At 46.1% G+C, this 14,787-nt stretch overlaps 1 long non-coding RNA gene across 1 annotated transcript in view; it reads left to right on the top strand.

Annotated features, from left to right (window-relative positions):
* Positions 1 to 215: 215 nt before the first annotated feature.
* Positions 216 to 14,787, top strand: part of LOC144340034 (uncharacterized) — a 23,049-nt gene continuing 8,477 nt past the window's right edge. The window contains exon 1 of the long non-coding RNA XR_013415754.1: positions 216 to 1,808. This is a non-coding gene — a long non-coding RNA (uncharacterized LOC144340034). The remainder of the gene's footprint in view (positions 1,809 to 14,787) is intronic.

The following is a 14,787-nucleotide window of genomic DNA, read 5'->3' as shown; positions in this document are numbered from 1 at the left end:
TACAGCCTGTGCCCAATAAGATACAAGAAATGACAGATCAGCCTCCACACCCCGTGCCCTTTAGTCACCCCGCCACCACAAACAAGAGCCAGATGGCCACAAGGCCATGTAAGCAGCTTGTCTTCCAAAAACCACCTCGTATCTGCAGCACGCGGAGCACCCGGCAGCCCGCGCTGCTCCTCCTCGCCGGCATTCCCCGGTTTTGCCTAATGAACACTAACACGGTTTTGGGTTTCCATCCAGCATTCGCAGCTTACTTGTGAGCTGCCAAGCTGGTGGGTTTAAACCCAGTTAGGTCACTTTCTAGCAACATGACCTTGATCTAGCTGAGTTTTCTCCATCTGTGACGTGGGGAAAGGAGTTTCAGCCTTACAGGATGTGTTGAGAATTCAAAGGAATGTGTGTGTAAAGTGCGCCAGCGTCACTGAAAATCGAAGCTGTCCGTGCCGCCGTCCTCATCAGATCAACATGACCAAGCACCATGTCGGTCTTCTTGTCGGCTGTGGTTGACTTGGCACAGCAAGAGGGCTTGGGAAGAGTAGACGACTCTCCCACTCGAAGCCGGCTGCTCAGGTCTGAGAACGCCTGCGTTGGAAACAGGCACCAAGAGCTCACCTCTAGCCCAGTTTTCACCGAGCACCTTTGGTTGAGTCACCACTGTAGTGGGTGACAGGACAGGCAGGGAGAGGGCGGGAGCCCAGGACGCACTTTCTTCTTTAGGAACTATATAGGAGTCTTGAGCTCCTTTAATTAGATTATAAGCCTTGCTGGTAAGGTTTGTCTGCTTCTTAACAAAATTCTATAAATGGGTCTGAGATCTTACTCTACTTGCTGTCTAACAAGTTAGGCTGCCATAGTTTCGTGGCTGCTGGCAGAAGACGCAAGACTCCTGCATTAGAGACAAAGGATGGTGTATCACTCACAGTCACAGCAGCAGGCAGAGTACTAGCATTTTTTGTCTTAGTTATATAAGCCCTAATCCCCACAGAATGAGACCTGCACTCACTGTGGATTCCAGGACAGGAGAGGATCCTCCAGCTTAGGGAACGGGAATCTTTTCTCTGGAGGGGACCCTTCAAATTCCAAAGCAAGGTTGTCTGCAGACATCCATGACAAGACATCCTGGGGCAGAGGTTATTGAGATCTTTGCTTTCAGGGTGTACAGACAATCACGAGACCTGTGGAAAATTATGTCCCTACAAAATATGACATTGTTTGCTACTATTTATTGGTAATGGCAAAAACTGCAATTACTTTTGCACCAACCACACAGGGAAGAAATCATGCCCTTCATGAACATTCAGAGCAATGAGGACTGAGGGTGAGGAGGACTGAGGGCGAGGAGGACTGAGGGCGAGGAGGACTGAGGGCGACGAGGACTGAGGGCGATGACAAGGACTGAGGGCGAGGAGGACTGAGGGCGAGGAGGACTGAAGGCGACGAGGACTGAGGGCGACGAGGACTGAGGGCGATGACAAGGACTGAGGGCGACGAGGACTGAGGGCGAGGAGGACTGAGGGCGAGGAGGACTGAGGGCGATGAGGACTGAGGGCAACGAGGACTGAGGGCGATGACAAGGACTGAGGGCGAGGAGGACTGAGGGCGATGAGGACTGTGGGCGACGAGGACTGAGGGTGATAAGGACTGACAGCAATGAGGACTGGAACCGCCTAGGGGAGAAAGGCCACGTGGCTGTGGGCATGCAGAGCCAGGCTTTGCAGAGTGGTACACATCCACAATCTCATCTGCTGACAGCCCAGTGAAGGGCCCCTGAACCCAGGTGGGCATTGGACTCTGCAAGCAACCAGGTAAGAGATGAGAGCTGTACAGAATATTCTTTATTCTCTTTTAGGCTGCAGATCTGCCACGCGCTACCCTCTGCTCTCAGGAACAGCCCATTCCCTTTCTTCAGCCAGATGTTCACCCATCAGGCTAAGATTACCCAACAGAGATGGGAGGTTGGTGCTGGCCCCGCACAGGATGCCTCCAAGGAAGCCCTGTGGCGAGAAATGTACCTAGCTCAACTTCCATTCTGCTGCTGGCGCCTGCCCCGGTGACATCCACGTTACACGCGGGTCTACGCCCTTGGAACCCCTGCACACGTGTCCGAGTGCCGAGGCTTTCACTTTGCAGTACATTGCAGATATATTTCATTGAAAACAAATATTAATCTACCATGGAATAGCTAACATTCAGTTTAGTGTTCCAATATGTGGGCGACAGCTCACTTAGCCAGTCATGCTCAGCCGGCCAGCCTTTGACCTCTTCCCTGCAGCTTTGTCCTCTCTTAGCTTCTGTGATGTTGAGTTTTCCTGGACCTCTCCCTGCCCTTCTGATGCCTTCTGTCTCCTCAGAACACACCTTTGCTTGTTCCCTCTGTCTGCCAAGTGTCTTCCCCAATGCCTTGCTTTCTTCTTTCCCGTGTTCTCACTCTCTCAGGTGCCCCAGCTGTGTGTGGGTTGCGCCTGCAGCTTCCCGGGGGCATCTAGGATGTCCTATTCTCCTCTCATCCTCAACTCCTCTGCCACTGAGCTCCCATTCCCATTGTAAAGCCAGGATTTCCATCAGAGCATCCCCGTTCTTCCCACCTTCCGGGGGCCATCCAGAAACTTCACGTGCAGAACAATGGGAGTCAGAAAACACCCAGTAAGTGTGTGCTGAATGAATGAATAAATGCAGCCCACAGCCGAGAGGGACTTGTGCATTGTGCACATATTAGATCTATTCTTGGAGCGACTGCATTTGCTGTCCTCTGAAGCCTTACACCTCTGTCTTCAGCCTGTGCTTGCCCCCGCCATTCCAGGTTAGCAGATCTGTTTTGTAGCCAGGGGTCTTGGTTCCTAACAGCAGAAATCACTCTGCTCAGCTTACACGGAGAACAAAGGTACTGGAAGAGTGTGGGATCGGGAAGACATGGGGACCGAGGGCGCCGGGGTTAGATTCCAGACGGACACTGAAGGTCCAGATGCAGGCACGGCGTTCATTCCCACGGCCATGCCACACCCATCACACACGCCTGCTCCCTCCTCCCCACTCACTGGAGTCTCGTGAGCTGTGGCCAGCTCTGCCTGCTGTGGAGGTCTTCCCTCATCACTCCAGTCTGCGTCTCTTTCTTTTCTATTTCCCATTGCACCTCATTTGTTTCTTCACATAAGGAGCCCATTTCTTAAGACAAGTCTTACACTTTGTAGATTCCCCCCCACCAAGCTGGACAGATGCTCCTGCCACGTCCCTCTCCGAGGTCTTCATTGACCGACTGCACAGGGTGGTGGGGCCGAACACCTGTCTCTAGGGGAGGCCCACATGGCTAATGACCCATCAACATTGGTCTTTCCTTTCTCCACAGCAGCAGAAATGGAGCTGGGTCCTGGAGGCCTCATTTTCCAGCCTCCCCTGTAGCTGGTTGTGACATGTGGCTGTTATTCTGAGGGCAATGTCACTAGAAGCCTCTATGAGTTTCCGGGGCTTCCGTAGCAAAGCCCTGCAGCCTGCAGGCTTAAACGACAGAAATGTCTCTGTTCTCCCAGGTCTGGAGGCTGGAAGTCTGAGACCAAGGTGTCTGCAGGGCTGGGCTGGTTCCTCTCCTTCCTTACAGACAGGGTCTTTTCCTGGGTCATCCCACTCTGTGTATCTGTATCCTAATCTCTCCTCATAAGGACATCCGTAGTATTGGTTTAGGACCCACTCCTATGACCTCATTTAACTTAATCGCGTCTTCAGAGGCCCCATCTGCAAATACAATCCCATTCTGAGGTCCTGGGGTGAGGTTTTAACATGGGACTCTTGTGGGGCAAAGCACTAACAAAGCACTCCGTGCGATTTCCATATTGCTGGCCTAAGAGATCTTCCTGGATTCCAGCTGCAGCCCTTGCTCATGGCTGGAATGGCATCCACTGGGGTGGCCTTGGAAGCCGCAGGGTCAAGACGGCAGAGGCTCCATCCACAGAGCTCCGTCCACTGCCCGCCAGCGGGGACGCTCACCTCTGCCTCCCACGCCAGTGGGAAGTATCTTCTTTGTTCTTTGAGCTGTGCTTTCGTGGGGTCTCTTGTTAGAGGGGCTCCTCCTAGCCTAATGAAAACACCAGGTGCAAACGGAATAGGGAAATGTTCACAGAAGTGCAGCTCAGGCTAACTGAATTCATTACCTGCTATTCTCTGAGTACGCTGGGAGAGGCGGACGACATTGTAATGGCAATGATGCCCCCAAGCCATCCGAGTCTCCAGTGAATCCTGGAAATAAATTGAACTGGCAGGAGAACATCAGACGGAAGGAAATGCTTGACAGGAGACATCATGGGTATATCTAAGCTTCCTGGAAATGCGCTGGAAGTGAAGTTTTGTTTTCTCTTTTTCCCATTCTCCATAATTAAAATATTATGTTAAAATATTTTAATACATAAAAATATATGTAACATGTACGTTCCAAAACATACTCATAGAACGAAACCCCTGGGAACCAACTTCTCAACTAAGGACTGAAGTGTAGCCAGTAGCTTGCATGTACCTAGGAGTCTCACTCTGTAACCCAGGCTAGAGTGCAGTGGCACAAACATGGCTCACTGCAACCTCCGCCTCCTGGGCTCATGTAATCCTCCCACCTCAGCCTCCTACGTAACTGGATCCATAGGCGAGCACCACCACACCTGGCTAACTTTTTGTATTTTTGGGAGAGACAGGGTTTCACCATGTCGGCCAGGCTGTTCTCGAACTCCTGAGCTCAAGTAATCTGCCTGCCTCTACCTCCCAAACACTGGGATTACAGGCGTGAGCCACCATGCCCAACTGATGATGCACCTTTGGCCAGAAAGTACTCCTGGGTAGAATTCTGAGTAAGTCAGGGTTATGGAGTTTAATTCATCAACAGTACTCAGGTAGCTGGAAAATTACCTGGGCTCTGTGGCCAGAGGGCTGAACTCCAGCCCAGATGATAGATGGATGTCTGTTCCAGCTTTTCACGTGTCTTTTTTCCATTAATAGAAGCAGTGGAAAGTCAACCAGATATTTAGCCTAGTTCTGGGGCTCAGGGATTCCTGTATTTGGGATGGTCTAGATTCTGGAAGGCCATTTTAAAATTTAAGATTACAGAAAATACAGCCCCGGAGGCCTTTCCACAAAATTGGAATATGAATCCAGGCACTCCTTTGATCTCTGCTTGGTTTGTTCCATAGGGTTGCCAAAAGGTTATCTATGTTAAAACTCTGAAGAGGCAAGTAACTATTCTTTAATTTGACCCTGTGTTCAACACTCAGACTGGCAGAATTTTGGCCCCAGCTCTGCCACTTGCTGACATGTGACCTTGAGCAAGTTACTCAACCTCTCTGTGTCCTGTTTTCTCATCTTAAAGTGGGAGTAATCCTACTTCATAGGTTATGATGAGGATTGAATGAGATAATACAGACAAAGGGTTAGAACAGTGCCTGACGCACATCGCGTCCCCAGGGAGTGAAGCTGTGCTTGGGATTACTGTTGCCATGTTCAGTGTTATACAGGATGCCTTGGCAGTTCTGGCCTCCACAATAGCCACCTTAGAAATCACTGAAATGACCTCTGGCTTCAGATAAGACTTTCCTCACCAGTACCTGTAGCACGCTTAGCTTTTAGCTTCCAAAACATACATCGGTATTGCTTTGGGCACCTAGGAGCAGCGCAGATGCCCTGGCCATCCACTTAGAGCCCTTTCCATCTGCGGACGGGACTCTTCTCAGCTTCTTCTGATGTTGTTGGTTACGCAACAGAGTACGTAGCTGAGGTTACCATGTGCACCATAACATACGGGTCTTCAGAATCACTGGACCAGGGGTAGAAGCACCAGGAGGGGAGATTAGGTGGTACTTTGTTCTGCTTAATTCCAAGTTCTTGGTTCAGATCCAACTTTTCTTTGTGTTTCCACCATTTACCTTCAACTGAGAATGTAATCCAACAGAAACATCCTTATTTCTGGTTCCTCATTCATTTGCTCATCCATTCAGTAAACAAGTGTTGATTATCTCTACTAAGTAATGCAATAATGCATGGTGTTTATACAGCTGAAAGATCTATCCTGGTGAGTTTGTTTTTAAACTAAGACCTGTCTGCTCTAAAGGGGAATTGAAGTGTCTCTCTCCAGAGGCAGACAGCTTCGTGCAACTCTGGGGCAGTTGATTCTGTGTCATCTTCATCATACTTGGCCTTTGTAAAGGAAAGAAACCCAGGTGCCGTGGAGGAAGAGAGAGGCAGACACAGCGAGGCTGCGGTGTTAGGTACTGTTTATCACTCCAACCTAGATGCTTGAGAGTGAAGGGGGAGCAGTCAATCATTACTGAAGGTACAAGCTGGGACCGTACCAAGCACACCAGGGCATATGGTCACCCTGTACATAAAACACAAAGGGTTTATGCTCCTAATATACAAATAGGCCCTGAAAGTTAGAAATAGCAACAATTAAGAATAAACAACCACGTAGAAAAATAGATCAGCAGCCAGCACCCTCATCAGTCAGCAACCGTCAACATAGAGACAAGATCCTCTGCGAGCAAAGGAATTACTACTCGCTGGCAGCTCAGATGATTGTTAGCCTTTTTTAGCAATAAAGCATTTTTAAATTAAAAAAATGAAAAATAGATCAGAAAATTAATCAGAAAAACACAAATGGATAATAAACAAATGGCTAGTGATCAGAGAAATGAAAGATAAAAATCAGAAAACATTTTCACCTGTTGACTAGCAAAAAGTTAAAAGCTGCTCAGTATTGGCAAGGTTTATTAGTCCATTTTCACACTGCTATAAAGAAGTTTCCAAGACTGGGTAATTTATAAAGGAATGAGATTTAATTGACTCACAGTTCCACATGGCTGGGGAGGCCTCAGGAAACTTATAATCATGGTGAAAGTGGAAGAAGGCACTTCTTACATGGCGGCAGGCGAGAGAAACAGAGAGAGCAGGAAAAACTACCATTTGTAAAACCATCAAATCTCATGAGAATTCACTCACTACCACAAAAACAGCATGGGGGAAACTGCTCCCATAATCCAACCACTTCCCTCCCTTGATTACAATTCAAGATGAGATTTGGGTGGGGACACAGAGCCCAACCATATCACAAGGGTTCAAGACTCTGTAATGGGGGTGTAAATAGGAACAAAATATTTGAAAGGAAATTTCACAACAACTGTTAAAAATTAGTTATGCACATGCTATAAGTCCAGAAATTTTCCTTCTAGAGCTCTAACAGTAGAGATACTCAGGCAAATTCCACAAGGATCTATGGAGGAGCATCTTTGTCTTGACAATGCTGATTTTAGTGAACAACTGGAATCAACTTAAATGCTCTCAGGAGGAGATGTTTAAATGGTTTAAAATCTATTCCATAAAATTGCATGCCACTAATAAGAGGAAAGAGACTGTCACACAAAGAATGACATAGGTAGTTTGCATCCGACAAACCATGCCTCTTCTGAGTCTGTCAGCCTTTCTGTCCCTAGAAACCTTGGCCATTTGCTCAGCATCCATCACTGTGGAGACCTTCCTCACTGCATGGCCGGAGCCTCAGTTTCCTCTCACCCTTTTTGGACACTCCCCAGTTGGAGGACATGGGAGCTGCTTCCTGCAGGAGCTACCAAAGTGTTCGAGTGATACAGCTCAGAGCCCAGGCGGCATGACTCATGACTCCTGCGGCTCCAGCTGCATCTAATGGGAGTTAGGAGTGAGCAGGCAAAAAGATTTCTCTCTCCCTTTCTCCCTCCTTCCAATGGGCTGTTCTCAGGCATGGTTTTTCCATATGAACTGTGTGGGGATGCCCCTCTGGCTGAGCACCTGGTCTGTATCTCTGTGGCTTGTAATGAAGCAGTGGTCAGCCTGCAGCCATCTCAGCCTGCATCTCTTCCTTGGTTTCCCTGCCTTCGTGACCTGTCCTCACCACGCTGCTCTGGGATGGCACCTCCCCAGGAAGTATCAGCACCTAAGCCTCGTCTTGGGCTCTCTTTTCCTTTTTTTTTTTTTTTTCGAGACAGAGTCTCGCTCTGTTTCCCAGCCTGGAGTGTAGTGGCACAATCTTGGCTCACTGCAACCTCCATCTCCCAGGTTCAAGCAATTCTCCTGCCTCAGCCTCCCAAGTAGCTGGGATTACAGGTGCCCACCACCATGCCCAGCTATTTTTTTGTATTTTTAGGAGAGACAGGATTTCGCCATGTTGACCAAGGCTGGTCTGGAACTCCTGACCTCAGGTGATCCATCTACCTTGGCCTCCCAAAGTGCTGGGATTATAGGCATGAGCCTTTGAGCTCTCTTTTCTAAGGAACACAGACTTAGCCACTTTCTCAAGGAAATTTCTAGTTCAACCATCCTACTTAAAATCACAGCCCACCTTCCCATCTGCCCTCCTAATTCTCCTCACTCTGCTGTACTTTTTCTTTTATGTCTACAGTACCTATCAGGTCCTAATTCACTATACCATTTACTTACTTATTAGCCTGGTGTTTAGTGTCTGTTTCCCCCTGCTAAAAAAGAAGCTTCAAGAAGGCAGGTACAGGCTAGGTGCAACGGCTCACACCTGTACTCCCAGCACTTTGGGAGGCCGAGGCAGGTGGATGGCATGAGCCCAGGAGTTAGAGACCAGCCTTGGCAACATGACAAAACCCCATCTCCACAAAAAATATCCAAAAATTAGCCAAGCATGGTGGTGTGCACCTGTGGTCCCAGCTACTTGGGAGGCTGATGTGGGAGGATCGACAGAGCCCAGGGAGGTCAAGGCTGCAGTGAACCGTGATTACACCACTTCACTCCAGCCTGAACCATAGAGTGAGATGCCATCTCAACTCACCAATACATCCCAAGTGCCTAGAACAGTTCCTGGAACACAGTGGGCACTTACTGAACTCTCACTGAATACGTGGATGAATGAATCTGTATGTTTGACTCATGATGATATATTGTTGAGTAAAAATCATCATTTTCAACATCCTTTGATCACGGATTGGAGGACTTAATTAAGTCCTTAAGTTAGGATGTCAATACTATCCAAAGTAATCTACAGATTCAACATAATCTCTGTCAAAATCTCAATGGCATTTTTTGCAGAAATTGAAAAAGTCATCCTAAGATTTGTAGGGAAGTTTGAGGGACGCCAAATAGCCAAAAAAAAAAAAAAAAAAATTTGTAAAAGAACAAAGTTGGAGGACTTACACTTCCTGATTTCAAAATATATTAAAAAGCTATAGTATTGTAATTCCAGCACTTTGGGAGGCCAAGGTGGGTAGATTAGGAGTTCGAGACCAGCCTGGTCAACACGATGAAACCCTGTCCCTACTGAAAATACAAAATTAGCTGGGCATGCTGGCACATGCCTGTAATCCCAGCTCCTTGGGAGGCTGAGGCAGGAAAATTGCTTGAACCCGAAAGGCAGAGGTTCCAGTGAGCCAAGATCATGCCACTGCACTCCCGCCTGGGTGAGAGAGTGAGACTCCATCTCAAAAAAAAAAAAAAAGCTATAGTAATCAAAACAGTATGGTACCAACATAAAGAGAGACATATAGACCAATGGAATAGAAGAGAAAGCCCAGAAAAACCCTCAGGTATATGGTCAAAATGATGATCTTTGATCTTTGGCAAGGATGTCAAGACCATTCAATGAGAAAAGAACAGTTTTTTCAACAAATGGTGCTAGAAAAACTGGATATTCACAAGCAAAAGGATAAATTTGGATCCTAACCTTATACCACATACAAAAATGAACTCAAAATGGGTTAAAGACCTAATCATAAGACCCAAAACTTAAAAAGCTTTGGAAGAAAACATAGGAGAAAAACTTCATGACACTGGACTTGCAGTGATTTCTTGGATATTACACCAAAAGCACAGGCAAAAAAGCAAAAATAGACAAATAAGACTACATCAAACTTAGGAAACTTTTATGTATCAAAGGATATAGTCAACAAAGTGAAAAAACAACCTATGAATGGGAGAAAATATCTGTGAGTCATATATCTGATAAGGGGTTAATATCCAAATATATAAAGAACTCCTTCAATTCAACAACAAAAAGTTAAGTAACCTGATTTAAAAAATGGGCAAAGGACTTGAATAGACATTTCTGCAAAGATGTTATAAAATGATCAACAAGCATATGAAAAGAGGCTCAGCATCACTAATGATCAGAGAAATGCAAATCAAAACCATAATGAGATATCACTTCACACCCTTTAGGATGGTTACTGTCAAAAAAAACCCCAAAAGACAACAAGTGTTGGTGAGGGTGTGCAGAAGTTGGAACCCTTGTATGCTCTTGGTAGGAATGAAAACTGGTGCAACTGGTATAAAACAGTATGAAAGCTTCTCAAAAAATTAAAAATAGAACTACCACATGATTCAGCAATCCTACTTGTGGATATATATCCAAAAGAATTGGAAGTAGGGTCTCAAAAAGATATTTGCATATCCATGTTCATAGCAGCATTATTCACAATAGCCGAGAAGTAGAAGCAAATCAAATGTCTGTTGGTGGGTGACTAGTTAAATACAATGTGGTATATACGTACAATGGAATACTATGCAGCCTTACAAAGGAAGAAATTCTGACACGCTACAACCTGGATGAACCTTGAGGATGTTATGTTATGTGAGATAAGCCAGTCACAGAAAGACAAATACAGTATGATTATATAGGGTATCTAGATGAGTCAAATTCATAGATAGAGAAAACAGAATGGTGGTTACCAGGGATTAGTGGAAGGTGGCAAAGAGGAGTTTTTATTTAATGAGTATACACTTTCAGATTTGTAAGACAAAAAAGTTCCGGAGATCTGTTTCCCAACACTGTAAATATACTTAACAATGCTGGACTATATACTTGAAAATTGTTAAGATAGTAAAGTTTATGACAGGTATATTTTACTACAATAAAAACAGCACAGTTTTCTTTTCTTTTTCTTTCTTTTTTTTCTTTTTCTTGAGACAGAGTTTTGCTCTGTCACCAGACTGGAGTGCAGTGGCACAATCTTGGCTCACTGCAACATCCACCTCCTGGGTTCAAACGATTCTCGTTTGTCAGTCTCCCAAGTAGCTGGGATTACAGGTGTGTGCCACCACACCCAGCTAATTTTTGTATTTTTAGTAGAGACAGGGTTTCACTGTGTTGGCCAGGATGGTCTTGATCTCTTAACCTCATGATCTGCCCACCTTGGCCTCCCAAAGTGCTGGGATTACAGGCGTGAGCCACTGCACCCAGCCAATATTTTTCTTACCGTTATAGTGCATTTTTTGTGTGTGTATTGATGAAGACCTGGAAGAATACACACCACGTTGTAAATAGTATTTAACCCGGCAAGTGAGAGGAGATAATTCCAGTTTTTACTTTATCCATTTTGATATTATTTGACATTTCCAGAAGAAAAGTATATTACTACTGCAGTTTTAAAAACCATAAACATAAGGTTAACTATTTTAACAGCTTAAATAGGTAAAGAGTTAGACGATAGCTGGTTAGCTAACTAAAGATAAATGCATGCCTAGGAGTGCTGAAGCTCAGTTCATTTTTCCATCTTAAGAAGAATTGTTATTTTTCACATCTAGTACCCTTAGCCCTTAGGCTTCAGGGCTATAATTCTAGAAATCAGAATTAGGATTCTGTAAATGTGAGCTATAAAATGCTTCTGATGCGCTTCTCTGTGGATTGACATAGACGCAAAGCAAAGCAGGGCAGAGCGAATAATAAGAATAAAGAGATGACAATGATGATGATGATGAAAATGATGATAGTGATGATTATGATGATGGTGATTATAATGAGATGATGATGTGATGATGATTGATGATAGTGATGGTGATGGTGATGAGGATGATGGTGATGACAATGATGATGGTGATAATGATAATGATGATAATGATGGTGATCATGATAGTGATGACAATGATTATGATGGTGGCAGTGATGGTGATGATGATAGTGGTGATGATGATGATAGTGATGGCATTGATGATGATGGTGATGATGAAAGTGATGGTGATGATGATGGTGGTGCTGATAGTGATGATGATGGTGGTGGTGATCATGATGGTGATGATGGTGGTGATAGTGATGATGATGATGGTGGTGGTGACAGTGATGATGAGGATGGTGATGAGAGTGATGGTGATGGTGATGATGAGGATGGTGACGATTATGATGGTGATGATGGTGATGATAGTGATGGTGATGATGATGGTGATAGTGATGATGGTGGTGATAATCATCATGGTGATGATGATGATGGTGGTGGTGGTGATAGTGATGATGATGATGGTGCTGATAGTGATGATGAGAATGGTGATGATAGTGATGGTGATGATAGTGATGATGATAGTGATGATGATGATAGTGGTGGTGGTGGTGATAGTGATATGAGGATGGTGATGATAGTGATGGTGATGATGGTGATAGTGATGATTATGATGGTGATGATGATGATAGTGATGGCGATGATGATGATAGTGATGGTGATGATGATGATGATGATGATGATGGTGGTGGTGGTGGTGATAGTGATGATAAGGATGGTGATTATAGTGTGGTGATGATAGTGATGATGATGATGGTGATGATAGGGAAGGTGATGATAATGGTGGTGATGATGATGGTGATGATCATGATGGTGATGATGATGATGATAGTGATGATGATGGTGGTGGTGATAGTGATGATGAGGATGGTGATGATAGTGATGGTGATGATGGTGGTGGTGATATTGATGATGAGGATGGTGATGATAGTGATGGTGATGATGGTGATGATTATGATGGTGATGATGGTGATGATAGTGATGGTGATGATGATGATGATAGTGACGATGATCATGATGGTGGTGGTGATAGTGATGATGAGGATAGTGATGATAGTGATGGTGATGGTGATGATGAGGATGGTGATGATAGTCATGGTGATGATGGTGATGATTATGATGGTGATGATGGTGATGAGAGTGATGGTGATGGCGATGATGATGATGGTGATGATGATGATGATGGTGGTGGTGATAGTGATGATGAGGATGGTGATGAGAGTGATGGTAATGATAGTGATGGTGATGATGGTGATGGTGATGATAGTGATGGTGATGATGGTGGTGATTATGATGGTGATGGTGATGATAATGATGGTGATGATGGTGGTGGTGGTGATGGTGATGATTATGATGGTGATGATTATGATGGTGATGATGATAGTGATGGTGATGATGATGATAGTGATGGTGATTATGATGGTGACAATGATGGTGATGATGATGATGGTGATGATGATAGTGATGACAATGGTCATAGCTAACATTTGTTGAGCTTACACTCTTGTCAGGCAATCACAGCCCCAGGAGGAAGGTACTATTATTATTCCCATCTTACAGAAAACAAAAATGGGATAATGAGAGGTCATGAGTCCAAGTTCATGTAGCTGTGAAGGAATGGAGCCCTGGACTTGAGCCTGGTCTCAGGAAGGATGTCCCAGCTCTCTCTTTCCCTGTCTCCACTGTAGGACTTGACCTGAGGCTTGCAGAGGCACTGAGGAGGCCTCCTCAGCTGAGAGAGGGAAGGAATCAGCCAGGTAAAGCAGAGCAGTCTGGGACTAGGATACCTTTAGGCAGAGGGAGCAGATCTCATGGGCCTGTGCCAAGGGTCTATTCATAGCACCCCAAAGCTCTGAGGAGACACCCTCAGAACCCTGGATGGCAGTTCGATGTACCTGCCTTCCAGTAGCCACAGGGCTTCAGTTATCAGGAAGGTCTAGGGAGACAGGCAGGGTTCCACTGCAGAAGGGTACCAGCCTACAGGGACAGGCACCAGGACCAGTGCACTGCAGGGTCTAATTATGTGAACTGGACACACGGGGCTCACAGTGAGAACACAACAGGGTTAGGTCCCCCTTATTAAAAGATCACAACTGGGTGCCCTAGTGCAGGGGATGGAAGACAATGGGGAGTGCAAGGCACAGTGACTGGGGGCGGGCAGGGCAAGGGCACTGGAGCTTCTGGGCTGTGAAGTGGAGGTGGGGAAGGGATGGATGTGGACAAGTCCGAGACATTCTGGTCTCTGATATGACTGTGTTCCAAAAACAGGGGGCATTCTAGCCACGGAGTTCACAGAGGGAGTGCCCTTTGGGCCCCCTGGGAAGGAAAACTGCTGGGCCGTGGCCCACAGGGGAGGGCCAGCTGTCAACCTTGCTTGAGTCTGAGTGGGGTGCCCCCAAGGCCCACATGCCTCTGCTTTCGGTTCTTTCTATTTTGTTTGTTTTCTTGAGTCGGTTGCATAGGGGCTGGCTACTCGAAGGAGATGGACTGATCTGCTTAGCAGGGGAATTTGACACTGGATGTTGAAATTCTGCTGCTTAGGGCTGATTTTCATCTGAGCCAAACATGTTTACACAGGACTAGCAAACTTTCCCCTGCTTGCTAAGGAGAGCCCTTCAGCATCTGTCTTCCATGGCCCTGGCTCTCCGTGTCCTCGTGTCCCCACCCTGGCTGGAAATAAGTGCAGGACATTTTCCAAATAACGGAAGCTTTTGCTTCAAGTAGTGGACTCTTAGATTTTAACCATTTTTAATGGAACTATTTCTGAAATATCTTGCATCTTTCTCCTGCCTTACATAGAACACCCTGATGACGAGCGTACCTTGAGGCCGCAGGAGTCTCTGCCTCCCATGCTCTGCCCCACTGCCCTTGCTTAGGCCTCAGCAGGCTTCACCTATACCCGCTGCAGCTGCACATTCATGCCATGGACTGGGCGTCCCTCCCCATCTCCCTCGTTGCCCGCACAGTTGTTGAGGGAAGTTCTGGGTGCAGAGCTGCC

The sequence above is a fragment of the Macaca mulatta genome, chromosome 3 (genome assembly GCF_049350105.2).
Source record: "Macaca mulatta isolate MMU2019108-1 chromosome 3, T2T-MMU8v2.0, whole genome shotgun sequence".
NCBI lineage: Eukaryota > Metazoa > Chordata > Mammalia > Primates > Cercopithecidae > Macaca > Macaca mulatta.
This window is presented reverse-complemented; position numbering and strand designations above follow the sequence as displayed.